Source organism: Labeo rohita, chromosome 9, assembly GCF_022985175.1.
Source record: "Labeo rohita strain BAU-BD-2019 chromosome 9, IGBB_LRoh.1.0, whole genome shotgun sequence".
Classification (NCBI taxonomy): Eukaryota; Metazoa; Chordata; class Actinopteri; order Cypriniformes; family Cyprinidae; genus Labeo; species Labeo rohita.
In genome coordinates, this window is record NC_066877.1 from 41,144,241 (window position 1) to 41,154,633 (window position 10,393).

General features: G+C 36.0%; 1 long non-coding RNA gene and 1 pseudogene across 1 annotated transcript; one reads left to right on the forward strand and one right to left on the reverse strand.

Annotated features, from left to right (window-relative positions):
• Nucleotides 1–392: 392 nt before the first annotated feature.
• Nucleotides 393–3,131, forward strand: LOC127171066 (uncharacterized). Its single transcript, XR_007828453.1, has 4 exons — nucleotides 393–492; nucleotides 784–906; nucleotides 998–1,081; nucleotides 2,546–3,131. It is a non-coding gene; the product is annotated as an uncharacterized LOC127171066 (long non-coding RNA).
• A 4,460-nt stretch (nucleotides 3,132–7,591) lies between these two features.
• Nucleotides 7,592–9,516, reverse strand: LOC127171056 (coiled-coil domain-containing protein 106-like; annotated as a pseudogene).
• Between the last annotated feature and the right edge of the window lie 877 nt (nucleotides 9,517–10,393).

The window sequence follows — 10,393 nt, forward strand, 5'->3', positions numbered from 1 at the left end:
ATAAGAAAAAAAAACACTCTATACATTTGGTTTTGTTTGTTCAGTGTTCACTGATTTTTGATTGATGGATAACACTTTTTTATTATTTTAGAATACCAGCTGATGACTGCTGTGCAGTGGAAATGTAAGTTCAGATGCTTTAGTTTATGTTTGTTACAAGTGCTATGTTTGTGACATAACAGACATTCTTTACATTTGTGTTTACTTTGCAGAGAGGATCTACTTAGATAAATGTAAGATGAATGCAGTAAATGAGACTTAAAAGCATTTATTTCATTTTCTTCCACAGATCGATCATCTTGATAAAACCTCAGTATATCATCAGGAGCAACAGGTATTAATTTTGTGCTCCTTGATATGTTTTTTCCCTCCAAAAATGAACAGTTTCTGACTTAAATTTTATCAATCACCAAAGGCCACATATTCAGCTAAAAATCTTCTTTGCTGTTCTGCTGAAGAAAAATACTCATGAACATCTTGGGTGGCGTAAGGGTGAGTAAATTAATAGCTAATTTTTATTTTTGGATGAACTTTTTCTTTAACTGAGCCAGATGATACTCGTTTGACAAGTAACAATAAATGTCAGTGTCCTTTCAAAGACTGTAAATTTAATACAAATGTGTATTTAATACCCTTGATGACTTTTCACTAAAAGATTTATTTCCCTCATCAAAACCTGTTTTTTTTTTCCTTTTCCAAAATTTTCAAAACCCTATTCCTTTTCAAAAAGTTTATAGATTGTGTCCTTCAAAATGTTAATAGCCACTCAATGTTTGTTCTTAGATCTTTGCAGGATTCAGTCGCATATCTCGGATCTGAGTTCTGCACAGCACTGGACACAGACTCTGCACTTTTGACATTTTCTGGAAAAAAGGATTTTAAATTTCACATCAAGTTAATTAAAAGGTATTTCTTTATCATGTTGACTGTAGTTGTCATCTTTAAATCATGATTTGCTTATGATTGTTATCCTCAGCCTGTCTCTATTGTTTCATAGTCATCTGATGTTTCCACTGCAGTACTTCAGGGCCTTTCAGTCATCCTGGAGGATGACCCACAGGAATTTTACAGGATGTGTTTCGTAAGTATTACTGGATTTTCTGCTCTCATCATTTTGTTTTATTCAATATGAATATAGTTCTGGTTATGAAAAATTGTCAAAGGTTCTGTGTATTATTATTTTTTTTTAGTTTTGCAGTAGATGCTATATTTGTCTTTTGTGAAACAGTTTATTACTGAAATTGGTGTAAATGCTTTAAATTCGCGAAATTGTGGTGAGTGATCACAAACATCATTACACACTTTACACACTTTGAAATAAAGAGCCTAGTTCACCCAAAAATGGAAATTAGCCCATGATTTACTCACTCTCAAGGCATCCTCGGTGTATATTAGGGCTGCACGATAAATCACATGTGATTGTCATGTGCATCTCGACAGTAAAGACAGTTCTGTGATTAGTAGTAAATCTCTATCACATGCATTCAGATGGAGCGGAATTTAATACACAGAGACTTAGTTCACTGACAAGCTACGCAATATCGCGTTCATAATCAAATGCGATTCATCTGCGAGTATGAACGCGATATTGCGTAGCTTGTCAGCAAACTAAGGCTGTGGTTTTGCTAAAGTAAGGAAACTTTGCTTCCTTTGCTCCTGTACACAAACACGCATTTCGACTAGCATATTTACACCAGCGCATGCACTACACAAACGTCCTACAACATCCACCTGGAAAGGCTTACACGTATGACAGTTAGTGGACAGTTAAGTGTTTATAACTTTTTAAATGTGTATATTTTTCTTACAAAAATGCATCAATCCACTACAGAAGGCCTTTATTCATGTGTGAGGCACATTTTATTATGGATGGATGTGCTTTCTTGCACTCCTTTTGAACTGTTGAACAGAAACATGGAAAGCGTGGAAGAGCCAGGACATTTTTTTAATGTTACTCTGATTGGATTGGTCTGAAAGAATGAAGTCATACACATAGGATGCCTTGAGGGTGAGTAAATCATGGGCTAATTTAAATTTTTGGGTGAACAAACCCTTTAAGATAAAATCATGTAAATGATGGGTGTGATTCATCACTCCATAACAAGAGAGAAAATGCTCTTAGCATTCTTAGCATGTTGTAAAAAAAAAAAAAAAAGTTCTGTAAATTCACATGTATAATGTTGAAAACAATAAAATGTAGTCCATGGAACTTGTGTGTAATATTCCAAGACTTCCAAGACAAGGCATGCAGTAATAGTTGACACAAATGATAATTTACACTTTTGCTCTGATTTAAATCATGTATTGTGAAATGTCATTATCACACTATAAATCTCGTCTTTGGTGATCATAATTTAAAGCTTAATTACATTTCCTTGTACTTGATGTTTGCACAGCTCATTGTACACTCACCCTGTCATCAATATGAATCAATTTGCTTATAAATTAAAAGCATTAAAAGTTCCTTGTCAATATATGCTTTTAGAACATTTCCAGTATTGAAATGAAGAAATTTACACTCTATCTATTTTATTTCTGTACTTAGGATGTGGATGCAGACTTCAGTCAAGCAGTTGTAGACCTGCTCACAGTTCTACCAGAGGACATGCCCTCATTGTGGATGCAATAAAGGCAATCATGGAGGGAAGAATTGTCATGAATGGGTTTTAAAGGCCTGTATTTTATTTTTGCTGTTCTGTTTGCATGCCATTCTGAAAATGCTCTATTGTTTAACAGTGTTCCAGTGGGTCCAGATAATGTTATGACAACAAAGTGCTGTTTAGTCAAGAAGTCTGTAAAGAGTATTATAAGAACACAGATGTTTTAAAAGCTAATTTTTATTATTGTGATATTCTTAAAGTTTTTTACAAAAATAAACTGTTGAGAATTTCAAACTTGTATTAAGTTCATTTCATGCTGGTTGAACGAATAAAAATACGTTCAGTTTACTTAAAGAAAATGTGGAAACCGATTGCACAAAATGTTTTAAGTTCCCATAGCTTAAAATGGCAGATTAAATCCATGTTGAGAATAACAGCATTTAAGATGTTTGCACAACACAAAATAACACTGCTAGGTAAATAGAATTAATAAAGTAATCTTACTATTAAATCTTAAGTAAGATTAGTAAATGTCCTGGAGTATGTTAACTAGAAATGACATTAAACTAACTTGATATTTATTAGTTCATTTACTCTGTAAGAGTTTGCTTTCTTTACTTTAAACTGATTATTAAATTAACTTTAGTTTTATCTTTAAGTTTGCTTTAGCAAAATAAGGCAATCGGTTTCCAAACTTTTTTTTAAGTAAGCTGAACTTATTAGGATTTACAGTGTACGGGACAGGAAGTTCAGCTACTAGTTTGTGATGTCACAAATACAGCCAAGTAAACACTATTTCATGGCCAAAAATTGAATTTCACTTTAATGACCCTGACAACGAGTGCATTGAGCATTGGGGAAAAAATTTGCATATTTTTACTCAAAAATAATATATTTATGGTGTGTTGCTTGTATATTTTGAAGACACCCTTAATTAATTTGTAATATACTTGTAATACAAACAAAGTACACTTTAATATCACTAATCAAGCATGCAATTAGCTTACACAGCATATACTTAAAGTATACTAAGTATACTTGAAGTTGTTCCAATTTAGCACATAAAAGTACACTAAATACACTTACAGTTATGCTTTACTACAATTTAATTACAACTAAAATATACTTAGCACAAAATTAGTTGTTCCAAAATAGCACACTTCAAGTTAACTAATCAGTAACACACTTGAAGTATACTGACAATTAGTCTGGCTGCAAGTATCTGCATTTCAAAACTTAAATACAAGAGTGGATATTTAAATTGTACTTAAGTATACTTGAAAATAGTTCCACTTTAGCACAAACAAGTATATTTAATACAACTTAAGTTAAACGTCAGCACTTCTTTTGCACAACTAAAATGCATTTAGTACAAAATTAGTTGTTCCAATTTAACAGACTTAAGTATACCAATTTATAGTGTGCCACAAATATATTTAGTACATACGAATAAATTATACTTAAGTATACTATTTTTTTCACTAGGGACATTCGCCTAATTGGCCATTTTTTCTCAATTTTCTCTCCACACTGTATGTCATTTAGAACATCTCTCTCAGCTGTCTGCCTTGTCAAAGTCAAACTTCGATTTTCAAGAATGTCTTTGAGCTGTGATAACAAGCTCAATACTAGGAAAAAAGAGCCATTTAGCATCTGCATCAAATGCTGCCTCACAGACAGCACAATACATCAGGCTTTTCTCTCTTGTTCCCAAGTATTTACAACATGACACACAGTAAAAATGAGGCTCATAATGTCCAAACTCACCATAACGTTTGTTAAACAGGTATACAGTTTCTGGTACCAATCCTGGAAAATGTTCATTAAAATTTTTAAAAAGATGTTCTAAGGCAACTCCTGTTAGATTATGTCGCAACACATATGACATCAGCAGCAAAATCTGGCCTTTGGTAAGTGATGATCCAGGATACAGCAACTCGTCACTGTTATGCAGCTCCTAAAAAAACATGTACAGAGATTTTTAGGCAGTTATTTTTCCTATTTAAATTAAAGTGCTCCTATTATGCCTTTTCAAATATGATTTGAAAAGTGTGTCATGTACTGTAGCTGTATGTGAACATAAACTATCTGCAAAGTTGTGAAGCCGACAGTGCACGATAAATAAAGTTATTGTCCAACAAAAAAAAAGAGTCAGCTCACATTTGCCTGAACGAATTGTCAGGAATTCGAATCTTTTTCTGTTACAGCCACACGTTACGAAGTAACACATTTGCATAATGTCCTCCCATGTTCTACGTCGCGAACAACTTGCCCGCCCACAAACACAGTACAATTTCCGTATGTTTTTTTTTTAGTCACATGGAAATTTACACATACATTACACAGAAGACGCTGTGTCCTACACTGTGAGTAAAACTGTTTTATATTCACTTCCAAAAGATGATGAATCTACAAAGATTGTATTTTCTAACGATCGTTCAAAATATGTAGTTGTGTATGTTATGTTGTGTATCAACCCTGCACATGTCTTGCTAACCGGCTAAATCACGCTTCTGTAGTTCTGTTGTTCAGCTGTGGACCCACTGTAGTCACAAATTTGTGATTGATGAAGCTTGACTGTCTGTCTGTCTCATTAGTTGGAGTAATGATAAAGGATGGCGCACGAAGCGGCTTTCACACTGAGTGCGGAAAGCGCTGTTCTATGAAACCCATTCGTTTCAAACCGCCGCACAAGGACGGCTTGTTTCTGCCTCGACCAAAGTGCACGTGCAAACGTTCAAATGAACTTTTGCCGCTGCGCTCTGAAGGGCTGCACTGAACCCAGCGTTCCGTGTTCGGTGTGAAAGCCGCCTTAATGCATTATACAATGTTGAAGTTTACAACATAGAGGTGAGCCCGGTTCGCTTACATAAGCAAATTGCGAGCACTTTCCACGGTAGCCCGTGCTAACTTGTCGATTAGCCACTTCAGCCGTTTCATCATCAGACTCTGGCTCGAATTGGTAAGGTAAAATCTATGCCATCTTTTCTATGTATTGACAAGTATCCAGGGCTGTCAGTCAGTTATGGCAATGGGCGTTTCGTTCTCTAACATGCTGTCTGCGGTAGACCAATCATAAAGGACTGCGCCATCTGACCAATCACAGCAGTGAGGGCTCACGGAAAGGAGGGGTTTAGAGAGACTGATTCTTTGAACTGCTTCCCACAAGTCATTTATGAATCATTTAGAAATTAGGTAAAATTAAATCTATTTTTAGAGAAAACTAAAGTGTTTTTTGACCTTGCATACATGTAAACCTGTTTTAGGAGTCTATTAAAACAATATTAGCAAACTTTAAAATGGCATAATAGGGGCACTTTAAAAAGTCTTACATTTCACTACATTTCACTTGTTCATATCTGTAGAAACCCTGATACGAGCAAATAATTTCCAAAATGACAGTATTTTAAAGCAAATAGTCAAAGGAAAGCTGCAGAATCTAGACATCCAGTTGCTGCCTTTGGCAGGAGAGAATGTTCTAGATGATCTGGTGGTTTCCATCAGAAACCAAGGAGATTTGAAAGAGTAAATTCAGAAGGTGTCACTCTCTGTTACGTATGTGGAAAAGCTGGTCACATTGCTAGACATTATCAAGACCGTGAGAGACCTCATTAAAGTTTTGTCAGTCATGCATGTGGAAAAGATGGTCACGTAGCAAGGCATTGTTTGGTGAAAGGTAGGAGAGATCAGGAAGTTGTTTGTTTTGCTTGTGGAAGGATGGGACACAAGGCAAGACAGTGTCACTTTCCACACAAAAGAAAGATGGGTTATCGTGATCTGCTTAAGAAGATTCAGCAATTTAGAAACCCAGTTGGCATTGTTGAAAGGAAATAAGGAAGAGACCATTCACACCTTGTCAGACGCAGCACTGCATGAACAACATTAGTCCAGTCACAAGCAGATGCTGATGTGAATTGCAGATTTTTTTTTTTTTTATGATAGTACCATATTTTAAAAAATATGTTTACTATCAAAACGGGGGTGATTCTTCATAATTTATGCTAAATGTGTTAATGGCATTGATATTTAAATATAATTTCTGAGACATTATTTAATTGCATTCTGTGATTAAATTTCTGTAACACTGATGTTTTAAATGCTAAAAGATTCCTGTGGAGGAAAGGGGGGCAACATCTTAGGTAACACTTTATAATAACTATCCGTTATAACTAGTTAATAGATCATTAATAAACTGTTAGTTAATGGGTTATAAATGACTTGTTACATAACCGTTAATAGTTTAATTATTTATAACTGTGCCTTATAGATAGCCAATAGATAACTTACAAGCTGTTAGTTAACAAGTTATAAATGACTTGTTAACTGTATTTTAATGATTTATAACTATACCTAATAAATTAGTAATAGATCATGAACAAGCTGTTAGTAAATTACTTACTAAAGACTTGTTAAGTATCAGTTAATAGTTTATATATGTTATTGGGACGTTATCCTAAAGTTGCAACTATTCTTCATTTATTAACTGTTAGTAAATGAGGAATAGTTGCAACTTTAGAATAACGTCCCAATAACATACATAAGCTAATAACTAACACTTAACTAATATATTAACTCACACTGTACAGATCAGTTGTTCATAGTTTGTTAACCATCTACTAATACCAGTGAAACTTTGTAGAACAGCAAATGGACGGAACAAGTTCAAGCTACAGAAATTTGATGTGATATTTAAAATATTAAATTTTTGTACCTCAAACTTGTTCCACCCATAGGCTTTTCTGTGTACTGTATTTTACCAAAGAAACTCCACAGATGAAATGTTGAACATTGTGTTTAATGTATAGAAACACACATACTGACCATCACATGGCAGAACAGCAGCATACAACAGAATACAAACCCATGAGGTTTGGGCACTTTTTGTGCTAAACATGAAAACAAAATAAATAAAAATCTAGCCATTGGCATTATTGATATGAACATGTTTTATCACACCTTGGACCCTCTATACTGAGTGAACCAGACCCGAGCTACAACCAAACTGCTCTAGGGCACCATCCCACAGTGACACAACACCTAAGGTTTTGTAGACAGAGGAATCAGTTTCCCCTTTTTCTTTTGATGTTCAACATCCCTCAAAAGGTTTGGATCATTAATCAACACTTCCAGACATTTTTTTGCAAAGTCCTGAAGTCGTTGCTGTGGTGTATGAGCAACCAGCAACTCCTTGTATTTCTTCGGGGCCACAACAGCCAGCTCACAGATCGGGGCATTGGCGACGATGGTGTTTCAGTCGACACTGACCTTTCGATATGCCACACTCAGCTTTCTTCCTTTCTTGTACGCCTTAAGGACTTTCCTGTATCTCTTGATGACCTCCTCAGGATGACGTGCTGAAACAGATAGAAATTTAGTTAGGTATAACAAACATACAAGTAGTGAATCGACACAGGGAAACACACACATAGATGCAAAGTGGTTGCAAAAAGTAATGAAGATTACATGGGCACAGAGCAATTGGAGGGTCCAAGATAATATACCCACCAAGAAGTACATTTTGGAAAATAAACTTTTTACATAGAGAGAGAAAGAGAGAGAGAGAGACAGATGTCTACATGCCTGACACACATGAGGGGTGCAGCATTATTTCTTGTTTTTTTTATGTTTGTTTTTATTTATTGTCTGTATTGCTGTTATTTGCTTTGGCAACACTGTATTTTAACGGTCATGCTAATACAGCGCTTTGAATTGAATTGAATTAAATTGAGAGAGAGAGAGAGAGAGACAGACAGAGAGAGAGACACAGCCTTATTTCCTTTCTCTCTTTACACTTACCTCTCTGCTTGCCATGGTGCCTTTTTTCCTTCTCTTTTTTCTTCCTTTTGTCCTTTTTCTTGTGACTCTGGTGGTGGTGCTTCTTTTTCTTCTTGCGTCTTTTCTTCGATTTCTTGTCTGAATCGGAAGAATCAGTTGATGAGGATGAGGAGCTGGATGAAGAGGAACTGGATGGACTTGAGGACGAAGAGGAGCTGGATGGACTGGAGGATGAAGAGAAAGAAGATGCACCAGGAGACAAGTTGGCAGAGGAAGATGTGTCAATTGTCCCACCGTCATCTGTACCTACAACATAATAGAAAATACAATACCAAATGCATTACTAACTATGACGATACAAGTCGACTACATTCTTATCAACATTTACATTGATTAAGACTTTCAGTTTCACTGATTCATCAAATCATGATCTCATCAGTTGGACAGATGAGTCTGTTCTCAATCAATGCTACAGATATTATCTTCCAGGTATTAACTGTGTATTGTTTGGGTAATAACACGCTTATGCTCTGATGAAGGTCTTGTCACCGTGAAATGTTGGCCTTTCTACCACTCAATTGTATATATATTTTACAAAGCACCCAAGTATGATTGTCAGGTGTGCAAACATGTTTTCCCAAGAAAGTGTTAGGCCTACTTACTTTGACCAACTTGTTGGCGGAGGGAGTCTGTCTCCTTAGTCCGGTCACTGATTTTTTCTGTGACTGTGTGCTGCTTCTTCTTGGCCTCACAGAGCTTAAGCTGCTTATTCTTAATATGTAAAAATGCTGTTGGAGCTACAGTTGCCTCAGTATCTAGAATAATAGGATAGAGAATTAAAAAAGCTCTAATCATAAAAGCCAGATGAAGGTAAAATAAAATAATGAGCAGCTGGCTCTAGATATCTGCACTGGCTCTCTGGATGAGTGAACATAATTGTATAACTATCATCCATCATCAGTGAATATATGAATGGATATGTACTATCATTATATACATACAGTACGCACATATATATCTATAGGGCTGGCCGATATGGCCTTTTTGAAAAATCTTGATATTTTTAGGTTATGTCACGGTAACGGTACGATATATATCTTGATATTTTGCCTAAACCTTGAGTTAAAGCATACAATCACACCAGTATGATGATTCTTGTTTGACTATTTTGCAGCCAATTCAGTTATTCTAGACTAAGTTTTACCAGCTAGACCATATATACTGGCGCACGACAGACGCAAGAAAACGCGCACACGTGCATACACACACACACACACACACACACACACTTAATTGGACACTTCACTAATCTGGTTGTATTATGTAGTACAAATCTATCAGTCCGTGTTTTCCTGATCAAACATCTTTAATGAAAAGATAGCAAACAGTCTTGCTTACCGTCACCATTGTTGTCCATGTGCACAGCATGGTCCACAGGTGTAGCTTTCTTTTTACTGGAAGTACCCGCTGTTGACTTCTTTCTCTTTCTCCAGACAGTACCTGAATTTATCTCGGTATTTTGCGCATCGCCGCTGGGAACACTGGTACTGGACATTTTACCAAACCGTGTATTCATTCTTCATCAATGCTAATGCGAGCTGTCCATCCAATTAAGAACTTGCTGAGTGAGCGAAGGATGGGCGTGTCTGTCTAGGTTGTGACCGGTTGTCAATTATCAAAGTACAGTGGTGATGCAAGGTGATTGACAAGTTGACAACCAGCCAATATGATGGAAGAGGCCGGATGGCTCCTCCTCCAGCCCGTGAATACAATTACGATTGGCTTGTTTCACCCTCGTCACCCCCGACCTATAATATTCAAATAAAATTCAAACAATCTGGCGGGAGCTAGTCACAGACTCGGGAAGCTTGTGTGATGTGTGTGGAAAGAACAGAGGATAAGAAAATAGGTAGGCCCTAATCAAGTCATATTGTAATATCGTAGCCAAAAAATGCCTGGTTTAGCCACTGAGCTAAGAGAGCTTATAGAAGGCAGAACTAATTCTAAAAGAAGACACA